This window comes from Mustela erminea, chromosome 1 (assembly GCF_009829155.1).
Source record: "Mustela erminea isolate mMusErm1 chromosome 1, mMusErm1.Pri, whole genome shotgun sequence".
NCBI lineage: Eukaryota > Metazoa > Chordata > Mammalia > Carnivora > Mustelidae > Mustela > Mustela erminea.
In genome coordinates, this window is record NC_045614.1 from 189,446,602 (window position 1) to 189,459,997 (window position 13,396).

General features: G+C 36.4%; 1 long non-coding RNA gene across 1 annotated transcript in view; it reads left to right on the plus strand.

The window, feature by feature from the left end:
- The window catches only part of LOC116567251, a 171,871-nt gene that overhangs the window by 56,752 nt on the left and 101,723 nt on the right, over positions 1-13,396 (plus strand). The gene's annotated exons all lie outside the window — the stretch shown is intronic.

Sequence of the window (13,396 nt, forward strand, 5' to 3'; positions counted from 1 at the left end):
ATTTAAGCACCCAGTTAATTCCAAAATCATTGGGAAATGCTTTTTGTTAGAAGCACACATTCAAGCTATGATGCAGTGCTCTCCTGCAATGGTAGAAAAAAAAAAGAAAGAGAATGAATATTAAAATCAAAGAGCAGGTAACTTAATATATTCATGGCCCAATTAAAGAACAGAAAATTGGCATGAATACCCTCAAGATTAGAGGGAAATCCTATTTTTTATGACCATGGCAGAAATTGAAAATATAAGATTCAGTCACGCTAGCTCACTGCCATCATCTTTGTTTTCTTTACTGTCTATGGGCATTGGAAGAGGGTTAAAGAGTGAAGGCATGGGTATCTGGGATGGAAGATAGAAGCCCAGGATTGCATCTTTCAAGTCTTTCTGATTCTGCCACAGTTGTGTGGATGCAAACAGATGCATGATTTCATACGTAAATCTTTGTGAAGTTAAGGATTTAAAAAACAAAAAACAAAAAACAAATTGCAGGACTGGCATTTATCCTATGCTCAAAGAGAAAAAGCATCCGCGAGTTCCAATGTGTGTGTAATGAGGGGTGGGGGCCTGGAAAATTCCATTCAAAAGTGGAGATCTGATTCTCACTGTGTCTACCCCAAGATCGAGAAATGTGTCATCCACATTTCAGGAGCCAATAGGCTCCTGCCTCTCAGACTGCAAGTTTTGTGTAAGTAAGCATGGTCACAATGGCAAGAAAGCAATTGGAATGGGTTTTTGGATATCATAAGTCACGCAAAGTATGTGGGTTGCTGGAAGCCCTCCTGGCTTATAAGTTCAAGATCTCTGAGGGGCAGCTGTCAGATGTTATCAGATGCAGTCAGATTCCACTAGAGCAAGAGGAAAAATCACTTGGCAGATGTTCTGTTTCCAGTGGTGAAAAGAGCAGTCATAATTGAGGTCTAACTTCTTGGAGTCTTTCCCTTTGAGATGATGTAGAAATCTGTTAGGCTGCATGTCCTGAAGAAGGGGAATCCCCTCTCATGGCTGGCGTGGCTTCCTTTCTGAGACTAAGAAAAGAAATCTCTGTCCCAGGAGAGAAATCACAAGTCACTCTGAACTTCTTTCATCTCTGTGATGATCTATATCAAATAAAAAGAAAAAGACCTTCAGGTTTTAGAAGGAGTGGCATATAAGAAATACCTATTTACTTTATAGGAGTGTGTAGTGAAAATTCAAATATTGGGGAGACTTCTAAAGATTGGTGCTTTAATAATTTGGTTTAGCTGTTCTAATTTGTTTATTATCTCATACAACATTGCCACCTGAAAAGATGTGATTCTATAATGGTTTTCAGTGGGTCATATAAGACATAATAAAAGCAAGGATATGTTACTCTTAGATACCAAGGTTTCATTACTCTTAGATGTACCCTTAAGCAAGACTGAATTTTAAATGACAATTAGTTTTGTGTATACAGACATACTTTGAAGATACTGCTGGTGTTCAGTTCCAGACCGCCACAATAAAGCAAATATCCCAATAAATAAGTCAAATTAATGTTTTGGTTTCCCAGTGCATATAAAAGTTAATGCTTATGCTGTACTTAGTCTATTAAATGTGCAAAAGTGTTATGTCCCTAAAACAATGTACATACCTTAATTAAAAAATAGTTTATTGCCAAAAAATACTAGCCATCATCTGAGTTTTCAGCAAGTCATAATCACTGATGACAGATCACCATAACAAATAGAGTAATAAAAAAAGTTTGAAATATTGTGAGACTTAACAAAGTGTAATACAGAGACAGGAAGTGAGCACATGCTGTTGGGAAAATGACACTGATAGATTTGCTCAGTGTAGGGTAGCCATAAACCTTCAGTTGGTAAACATGGTATCTGAGAGGCACAATAAACAAGGTATTTCTGTAGTAATTAATAATATATCTCTAAAACAGGCAGAATAGCCAACATAATGTTTCCTGTTAATGTCACTTGTGAGCAAAATGACCACACCAGTGTCCCACACATAGGTAATATATTCTGCTCACCTTTTAAGTAATAAAAGTGAAAGTGGCTTGATTACATACAGACTCTGAAAACTTGAGTGTATATTTTATGGTTATTTCAGTGAAGCATTTTTCTTTTTTCTCCAGTACTAATGTTTTAGTTCCTTACATGACTCTTGCTGATGCTCATTGGTTAGACAATTTTTGGTTTCAAGTTCCAGATATGCCTGAGTAATCCCCAGTAGCTTAAGCACCAGATCTAAGTGTTCAGATAAAGTTTGTTCTTTGTCTGTCTTTTTCGCTCTCTCTTCTGTTGCTTCTCTCATTTCCTTCTACTATAGATGAAAATTCCATGTAAGAAGGTACATTAAAAGCTAATTTCTACAACTTTAATCTCTCACATAACATCACCATCTCTCATAGCAGAGTCCCAAGGAAGTCTGTCACTAGCCAGCTCTGTCTCCTACGTTGCCCTAAACCAGTCTTTATAGCAGAAGATTGGGGAGATCTGATTGTTCAACTTGGGCCTAGTCCCTTCCTGTCATAAGGTTGGGATACCAACTTGGACAGCACCACCCCGTCCCCCATGAGGACCAAAGGATGAGATGGTCATCAAAGGAAAGGATACGCAAACAGGAGTTTATGTCCACCATCATGGTCACCAAACCAGACCATGAACTGCAGAAGTCTGCATGCATCAGTATTAAAATAGTTTTACTTACCATATTAGGGTCCAGTCAGAAAATGACATCAGTTATTTTAATAGTGAGTTTAATGTAGACAATTAGTTAAGTGGGTACTGAAGGACTATGAAGACAAAGGCAACACTGAGGTGTCTCAGAAGTGATAATTACAAAAAAACAGCTAGTGTCTTTTGTCTGGGAGAACACTTCATTCCTCCAAAAAGGTTGGGATTACCAGAAACTGGATGATTGGAGGGGACCCCAAAGTGTTGGGAGCCAGACCTCTGAGGAAAGAGTGTTGACTAACTAGTGCTGGTTTCTGTGAGAGCATGAGGAGGCTCATTCTTGAGATGTGGAAATACAGACTGTAAACAGGTGCTAGGTGCCACACCAAAAGTGAGGAACATTTGAAGAAGGAATAATGGAAGGAAAATAATGCAAAAACAAGGAGGAGTAAGTCCTTTCTTCCTCCTCTAGCCATCCAGTCTCCTTTCAGAGGCCCTACCAGCAGAGTCTAACAAGTTTCCAGCCAGCAAAGCAGAAAGGAAGTTTATTATAGAGTCCCAGCCTTAGCATCACAAAGAAGAGACTGTAAGTATGGATCTGAAGCTGAGAGACAACAGCTTAATAACCAGCATGTTAATGATGGCAGCATCAATCCTGCATCAGCTGAAGAATATTTTATGCACTAACAGTGGTTTTTTTTTTTTTTTGGTCTGTATCTATAGTATGCAAAAGTAGAAGCATATCCATCCCACCCACTTATACTCAATCCTGTCTCACTACCCACTAGATTCCTAAAACATTGTAATCTTACATCAAGTTCTTTCTACTCAGGTTGGAGATTTCTGGAATCATATTCTACTTAGACCTTGGAGCATGTTTATCACCCTTTTAAGGGAGGAAGGTGTTTGAAACTTTTCTCTGGATTGTTAATTCATAACTGTCATCAGTTTCTTCTGAGACAACAGATCTGTGTTCGTCATTTTCCTTCATATTCATTATACCCTCTGCCTCGGTGGTTCTAACTTAAAAAGGAGCTGCGCCTCAGGTGGGGTGCCTGGGTTGCTCAGTTGGTTGGGTGTCCAATTCCTGATTTTGGCTCAGGTCATGATCTCCATGTCATGGGATTGAGCTCTGCATCAGGTTCTGTGCTCAGCACACAGTCTGCTTGGGATTGTCTCTCTCCCTCTCCCCCTCCACTCCTACCCCCCAACCCCCTCCTTTGCCAAGAAAAAAAAGGAGGAGCACCTAGCATGGGCTGCCTGTACTCTGGCTTAGCAGAGATAAGCAATATGTAGACTTTGTGGGCAATTGGAGAGAAGACCTATTCTATGGCTGTCTTTCTTGGAATTCCTCACCAAAATATCTCTCCTCTATGAAGAATTTAATAAGAAAACTGGATAGTTGACATTCTCTGAGAATATTGCTTAAATATAGCCTATTTGAATAGAAACAGTTTTTACATTTTTTCCTTTAAATTCAGAGGTTTTTCTTAAAAAACAATTTGAGTTTTCAAATAAAAATTTCATAATTTTAGTTCAGTTCCATTTGTTTTTCTTTTTTTTTTGTATAGTTCCATTTTCCTCATAGACCATCCCACTGTTTCAGAAATATTGAAGTATTTTGCTGATTTTTTAAAGTCAAAATTAATGATGGGTACAAGAAAAAATAGAAATTAGAATTTTATTATGAAAAAAGTATTTTGAATTCCATCAGGAGCACTGTAGTGTCCTTGCTAAGCATTCATAAATGATTTGTTTTTGGAAATCCACTGAATAGAGGTGGAAAAGTTTAATGTGGAATCTCACCACAGCTAATTATATGTATTAGCTATGTTGAGTAGTTTGCTAGCCCAGATAACCTTTAAACTTTGGCTGTAATGGTAATTTACTTAATGGAAGGGCTTAATAGAAATATTGAAACAAATGTACCTCCCTAGATTTACTGAGATTGGATTGGGAAGTTAGAAGACATGAATGTGCTGTGCACACATACTGACAGAAAACCATGTCATTTTAATGATTCATAATTTCTAATTAGCCATGATTATTCTGAGTGGTTGTGGATATACATTTTAATTGTATCACATACTGTAATTTCCAATTTCCACAGAGACGCTGATGAAGTGAAAGTCGTATTGCAAAGTCATCATTTAAATATTTGAGAAATGGAAGGCTTTAGGAGGGATAAATATCTACAGCTCAATTATAATTTCCATTGATTTCAGAAGTCAGTTTTGTCCGTGTTGTATGGATGACTTTCTCCATTCTCTTCCCCAGCTCAGCGTCACGGTGGGGTGTTGGAATTGTGATGTCTTGTTCTTAGTGGAAAAAAGGATGCTATGCTTTGGTCACATTTTTAGCCTGTTAGAAGACAAAGAAGTAATCCGAGAAGCAGAGGCTCAGGGCAGGTCAAGCAACTTGTGGAGCAATTGTAACAGGAGAGTTTAGTCTGAGCTAGAATTGGGTTCTTCAAGCAGGAAGTTCTCACCTTGATGCTCATATTCCACATGATTATTTAACAGAGCTCTCTTTAGGATACTTGAGACATTTAGTTTGTATTTCGGTTTCAAATTCCAAAGCAAAGAAGTGGTAGGTCTACAAGAGAAAAACATTCATCTCAGCAAGATAGGCTTCCCAATAGCTTCTGATATGAGAAGAGGAAATAAAGTAGGTTAACACACATGTATCTTCGTAATGATCAGAACAAGAAGAAGGTAAGTGATGGCCTTCTCTAGATGTAAGGACTTTCTATATGTCCTTTGGGATTTGTAATATATGGCACAAGGAAGCTGAAATAAGCATACCTGAGATATTCTTTGTAGAAGGGGTGCTCACCTCTATTTACTTGAGGCCCAGAAATTCAAAGTAATAATTAAGGAGTCCATTCCATTCCCATGTCCACTTAAAATGATTCAAGGAACAGGTTCTTAACTTGAAATTTCATGAATACAGTTAGGGGATTGATTATAAGTAGATACCTGCATTTAGATCAAGAAATGGGTGTAACTTGTGATTGTTAAAAATTATTTATTTAAACTGTAAGTGATATAAACTATAAATCTGGAGATTTGGTATAATCTTTCAATTTCTCCTCACCAAGAAAATGTTGATAGTACTTAACAACAAATAATCTCTGCCTTAGATTGATCACATCTGAATTTATTTTCTTGCATTTGATTTGGCGTAGTGTATCCTTCATGTTGGTCTTCTGCATTTTGTGTCCATATATGGATACCGATTGCAAAAAAAAAAAAATCACTTAAAATTTATTTAGGGGTGCCTGGGTGGCTCAGCCATTCAACATCTGTGTTCGGCTCAGGTCCTGATGCAGGGGTCCTGGGATCAAGCCCCACATGGGACTCCCTGCTCAGTGGGAAGCCTGCTTCCCCCTCTTCCACTCCCCCTCCTTTTGTTCCCTCTCTCACAGTCTCTTTCTCTATGTCAAATAAATAAAATCTTAAAAATTTTATTTACATTACTATAACTTCACTAAGTAAAATTGTCATGAGTTCTGAAAAAATGCATTAACATATTCCATCAAAGATATTAATGCATAGGTTCTCTATTCGATGCTATATTCAAATTATAAAACATTCTCATGGGAATTGCAATGAAAGGGAATATAAATGAGAATGTACTCAGTATAGAACTTAGTACATACTTAGGATTCTATTTTTTTTATTATTACAAATAAAAGTATTCAATTACTAATAAGTACCTAAACAGAGTAAGACAGAACATTGCTATATGTAATCCTAACCTCCCTGAAACTGGTCAGACAACCAAACAACATAATCAGTAAAGGTTAATAAAGACTATTACAGACCAAGTATAGGTTTTTTTGAAAATACGTAACAGGAGCAAATTAGCCAACTTTGTGGCTATTTTTCTTTTGGTATGGTACCAAATGCTCTTGTATGTATATGGTTTATGTGCTCAACAAATATTTTTTCCACTTATGGAATGATGTAATCTGAGCTTTCCCTGTCCTATTTCAAATTTGTTTTCAACATTCTCCACATTCCGTAATTGAACATATATTTTATTTATGATTTTTTTTTTTACGAGAAAAAAGGGTCTTTCATTTTGAGTTAGAGTTTAAAATTGATATCTAGTTGGGCAAACCCATATTCTCCTTGACAACTATTTTTAAAGCATTATAATTATCCTGAGTACAGCAACTTGGAGATTTAATTGTTTTGCCATTTCACACCCAATGCTAAATAAGTAATTTTCTTTTTAAATATAGTATTCTTTCACTTCATATAGATCTTAAGGTAAAGATTGTTTTATATATATATATATATAGAGAGAGAGAGAGAGAGAGATTAGTTTAAGGTAAATATTCCTGAGAAAGTGCAGAAACAATTATATGGAAAGGTTCTCACTAGAGTCATCAGTGATCAGTGACCATATCACAAAAGAAGTCACAGTTATAAAAAAAGAATGAGTCTTCACATTGCAATCACAACTGAAAGGGACATTCCCCCAGTTTTGCTGCAGTTAAATTGTCTTACTAGAAGTTCATGATCCTCAGGGGTCCCATTTCTGGGCATGGCAAACTTTGGGGGTGTAACCTATAAATGTTGCAGACAACTGTTGCTCAATATGTCCATCTACGCATCTTTATGGAGAGAAGGTGTATACTTTTTAGCTGTTTCTGAATTGGGGTCATGATTATAAAATGGTAAGAAACCCCTTTCTCAAGGGTGTGCCAAGTCAATTTAAATCTATAGGACAGAACCAAATGACAGCAGAGGGAGCAGCAAGTAGTCTCTTTCAGTTGAAACCAGGTAACTAACTATTGGTGAGCTCCTATTCTAATTTTCATTCACAACCCTACAAGATTGACCACAGTGAGTCATCTTTTGGTTTGTTCCAAGCAGCCATAAAGTCCCTATTATGACAGCTTCCTGAAAGGTGAACTCACTGATTTGTGACTGGGAAAGTATTATCTTTCAGTGTGTGATGTTTTCAGAAGAAATATGTGGAAAAAGATTATGAGGAGAAGGGGGAATCTTGCTGACATTATTATAAGCAGTCTCGGTGGCTTCCACCTTGTATAGCGGGGATGGAGGGATGTGCATTATATTGTATCTGGTGACATGATATCCTGAGGATGCCATGAGCTCATAGAAGGACACTACACCCTAGTGGAGTGTCACTTGGTATATAGGTGGCTGAGCTAGGAGTCTTATCTTCTATTGATTTGGTTGTCCAGTACAAATGTCCTCCATTAGGTCTTTTAACCTCCCTACTGTCTGCTGGAGTGAAGTTTTGGTTTAGATGAGAAAGAAAGGTGGCCCCAGTTGCTTAAATCAGCTGTGGTCTTGGCCACTAGAGCAATTGGTATAGACCCATGGGAAACACCACTGCTTGTTTGCACAATTGCAAATATGGTGGTTTAAGTGGTTGGGGTTGGAGGACTGTTTATGGTAAAGTGGAAGCAAGTGCTACAGAAAGAAAAACTAGTAATAGGAATATGGATTTGGGGGAATTTATCTGTGTCTGCAACTTGCCAAATTCTGATCTGGCTCAAAAAATCTTGGACATTTCAAACATGTATTGTCCTAAGATTATTTTACAGGTGTGAGTAGACAAGAACAGTGATATAATCTGACTCCAACTCAAGAAGCAACCCATAATACATGCTTTAATTTCAGAAGAAATTTTTTTTTTCTCCTAAACCTTGAGATACAGACAAATCAGGCTGCCATGTCTTACTCTTTCACCTTAAACTCTCGAGTTCAAAAATATATTTGTCACTTCTGATTCTCTTAATCTAACTTAAGCCAAATGACACCAGAAGAGTTTTCAGCAACACTTTCTAATTAATCTTTTTAAATGAAACTTGTCAAGTTTTTTCCTGTCTATTGCCATGCCGTGCTTGTCTCAGTCCTGAGCTGTTGCAACCGTAATTCACAGCTGTAATCACTTACCATACTGGAGACTTCCAGTTACTAAAGATTTAAATTAAAGTGTTCCCAGTGGATAATAGAGTAATATTGTAGATTCTGTTGAAACTAATTCTCAATAAGGTCTATCACTGAAGTAAATTTTCTAGATAAATCAAGTCCCCAAATGCCATCATTGATGAAACAGATTCTGCAAAGACTCTCTGTGTATGTAAAAGGTATCCTCCTAATTTATTTTGTCTGTGTGTGCAGAGTAAGACAATGACATAGGAAGTAATGTTTCCCAAATTTGGCTCATCCTGAGAATTACATGGGGAATTGATCTGTGTTGAGCTCTGAGATCTGTATTTTAAGCAAGTGATTTTAGAATCTAGGAAACCTATCAATGTAATGTGAAATGCAAAATGGTTGAGATTTACCAGGATATTTGGGGGACAGTGAACAGTTTTTTGAGACTTAACAGAATTATTCTCTTCTGGGTTTGATAATCATTGCTTTTATAAATCAAAGAAATTAGAGGCAGGAAACATGAATAAAAATAGAAGACTAGAGGATGCAAGCATTACAAACTACTTCTATTCAACAGAGCTGACACATTTTTACAAAATGAAAACAAAAAAACATAATTGCCAAAAAATTATAGCTTTAATTTAAATCTCAAAACAATAATCATGGAGTTTTACTTAAATTTTTAAGAGAGTTGCGTGACTGATAACGAGAAATTATGAATTTGTTCAAATAACATAAAACCACAGAAAGTATGGAGAATAATATCATTTTAAATACTAGCTAGGATTTCTCCATAATGGTCAAATAGTCAATTAATTAAACTATTGGAGGTTGGAAAAAAGCAAGGGATGAGACAAAGAAAATTATTATTATTATTTTTTTAATTTTTTATTTTTTATAAACATATATTTTTATCCCCAGGGGTACAGGTCTGTGAATCACCAGGTTTACACACTTCACAGCACTCACAAGAAAATTATTTTTAATTTTAGGGGTTGTAAAATAGATTATGAAACTAACTTAACCCCCAAAAGGCCAAAATTCTTTATCAACAATAAAAACCAGTGAACAGGAATTACCCATACCTGAACACCAGTACCAATTTATGCAGTGTACCCCCTGCAGTCTGGATATAGTTTATAACTGTTACTATTCCAGAACTAGAATCTCAGTTGACGCTCCTGCCTTTCCAGATCACTGGACTGTACTTTTCTATAGTTTGTCATAGATTATAAAATTATTTCATCCTTTGAGGTCTCAAACTGTCCTTGGACAGTTTCCCAGGACCTCATTATCCTAACTCCTTATCCACCATCAAAATGTCTTTTGCCTAGATGGCAAAGATGATCTTTATATAGATATGTTTTTTCCTGAATCTTAATTATGAATCTATTAGCTAATAATCCAAAAATTTCCTTTATCTCTCATTTCATAAATCTGACCCAGCTTTTGTATCCATCCCCATCAATATCTCATATAACTTTAGCCATTTTAACATGCTCATAAACTCAGACTGCACAGGAAACATAATCACAGAACTTCTCTCTCCTCATATCATTTAGGTCCCGTGATGAAAGTCATCCTCATTAAGTAGAATTAGGAAAAGTCTTCTAGCCTCTGATCTTTTTACATCTCTACAGGGTTAGTGAAATAATAGCCAGTCAGAGAGAAGTAAGTGGTACCATTTGTACAAATTATTGCTCATTTTGATTATTTTGGCCACATGTCATTTCAGAAACAACTAGATCATCTTTACTTCTTATTCCAGGACATAGCTAACTAGGAATCCATACCAAGAATACAAAATGTGGCAGCTCTGATATTTTCTTGCTCACTTGTCTTTGCTGGCACATAGTGACCAGGTTGTTTGGAAAGGACCTACTTAATGCTTGTATACTTTGGCCCTTGAATCCAACCACTCATAGTCAATGTTTTAAGCACTTGTCTACATTTTTTTTTTTTTAAGAGAGAAAGCACAGATGAGGGGGTTGAGGGGAGGAGAAGGAGTTGGAGAAGCTTAAGCAGACTCCATACGGAGAGTGCAGGCTCATGGGGGCTCGATCTCGGGACCCCAAGATCATAACCTGAACTGAAATCAAGAATTCGACACTTAACCAACTGAGCCACCCAGGTGCCCTAGCCCTTGCCTACTTTTGACACTGTTATGATTCATGCCCTTATCACCTCCTCTTTTGTGTACTTAGAAACTCTGAAAAGAAATAATCTGATCATCTAAATATCAGTTGGTCAAAATGCACTAAAAGCAAATAAGAAAATGTGGAGTGCATGTCTAAACCCTCCTGCCGGGACTCCTCAATGGCTTAGTTGGTTAAATGTCTGACTTTGGCTCAGATCCTGATCTCAGGGTCCTGGGATTGAGCCCCACATTGGGCTCCCTGCTCAGGGGAGTCTGCTTCTCTCTCTCCCTCTGCTTCTCTCCCCTACTCGGTGCGCTCTCAAATAAGGAAATGAATCTTAAATAAAACAAAACAAAATCCTCTTGCCTATCATACAGCGCCCACATATGACTGACAGTCAAACCAATGATTTCTTTTTTACCTGCAAGAAACTCTCTATTGCCTACAGGTTAAATTTAAATTTACCTCTCTTTCCTTTCTTTTTTAAAATTTCCAGAGAATAAATAACAAAGATCCAATTCCGATTTAACTTATTGATACGAAATACTAGGCAAAACAATAACATCTTTATAATAGTTCATTTATTTAACTATAAATTATATACCAATTTCATTGTACATAATTTTAAAATAAGCAGTATGGAAGTTAGTAATACAAATGATATTACAATTCCTATGGAAACAAATCTACATAATCTATTTTGTTGGGTGACAAATTTTAAAAGATAAAGTCAACAGATTCATCTCTTTTAAGGTATGGGAATCTAACAATCACTAAGATAATTTATTTGTATTGTAACTTTTGACTGAAAAACTATGTGCAGGTATCATAAAGAAAAAGAAACGTCATTTAAGACATGGGAAATACACCAAACTCTTAATCAGAGCTTTTTGAATTCGCCAAGAATTGATTGCAGGTTTGTAGTGGTATAACAAAAAAATACTTCTCTGAATATTGTCAGAAAGAATAAATAGAAAATTAGAACAATCAATATACTCTGATTATCCTTTAAAATAAAGATAGAATTTCCATCCTTAATAAAACTCATATATCCAAGTCACCCTCCTGCTGTTTCAGCTGAGTGGTTTTCAGATATCAATTTAACATTATAAAAACTCGGAATGAAACTGATTGTAACAATATTAAAATTCCCAGAAATGTTAGAAAATCAAATCTTCATTTATACTAAAATTTCTAAAACTGCTGATGCTGACAGCCTATATTCTTTCAGATGCTATCACAATTTTGGAGCAAATTCACTAGTTTCCATTTCTAGAATTCTCCCTGCCCAGTCCAGGAAGAGAGCCTCTGTTTGTGTACTTATATGATTTTAGGTGGAAGCTTTTGTGCTAGAGGATTATCCATGTTAATCCTGTTCTTTCCATCCCTGTTCCTCAGAACACAGAAGATTCTGCCTTAGCCTTTCCAGACCATTGAATATGGCGAAAGGGCTCATTCTTCTCCCTGGTCGCCTATTCTTACCTCTATGCCAGGATCCAACCTACATCCCCTGGTTCTTCTCTAGCCTCTGTTTATGGATGCTTATCTTTGCCACATAACCAATTGTCTATAATGACATACTCTTTCATTTAAGATGGCAGGAGTGAAAGTGTTTGGGAGGGGGGCAGATAGAGAGGATGGGAACATCAATACTTGTCTGTACATGACTTTGTTAACGAATTGATTCCCCGTTCGGATATTTTGTCAACAAAGAGACTATGATTTATAGCCTCAGCACTGTTCCAAAACATGCCTGGTTTCCCAAGGAGTGCATCCCTGCCAAATTAATTTACAAAAAACAAGTTCCAACGTACTTTCTTAATATTCTTGATATCCAATTACAGCTTTATTTACTCATAGCCCATAGAGCACTTTTTTTTTTTTTTTAATGAATACAAACTACCCTTGTACATGCTAGCTAACTTACACATTTTGGGGGGATTGAAAACCATTAGTTAAGGTCTATCAATAGATCCTTCATTATGTAGTGAAACACACATGCACACAAACACACACACCTGTTCCACTTCTTTTTTACTCTGTTGCTGGGAATTTTGAGTGTACGGGGGAATGAATATCAGTAAGATAAAGTTTTAGTCCCAGTCCTCCCACTAATTTTGAGACTGCGGACAAATCCAAGGCAGATTACTATAAAACCAATGAAGGTTAAGTTTGAGCACCCACCGCTTGCATGTATGTCTTTCATGCTACTGCAAAAGACCTTACCAATGTGGTCATGTGATGGTATGTCTATAAAATGTGCAGAAATGGGGTATTTTAACTGTATTTCATTAAGGTTACAATTTCTTTACACTCTAAATTCTCTTCTGTTTGACTTCCTCTGTAATCAGATGGCCTTCTAGTGGTCATTGCCAGTTTTAAAATCTGGTGAGAGGAAATTGAGTTGAGGATACTTTGAATTTATGTTAAACAGAATGTATGTATGTGGTTTGCAGTCAATTTTGGAGTAATTAGGTAGATAACCCAGTGTGGAATGACTTTCAGAAATACGCTTCCTATCACTGGGTGGATGTATCCACAATGATGATGATACAAAAACATAGAGCTATCAGCCAGTTAACTAAATAACATTATTTTACTAATCCAATTTTGTGATATTCCCAGTAAAGTTTCTGATCTTATATATTTTTTCTCATTCTTAATAGGTATTTAATTTTATATT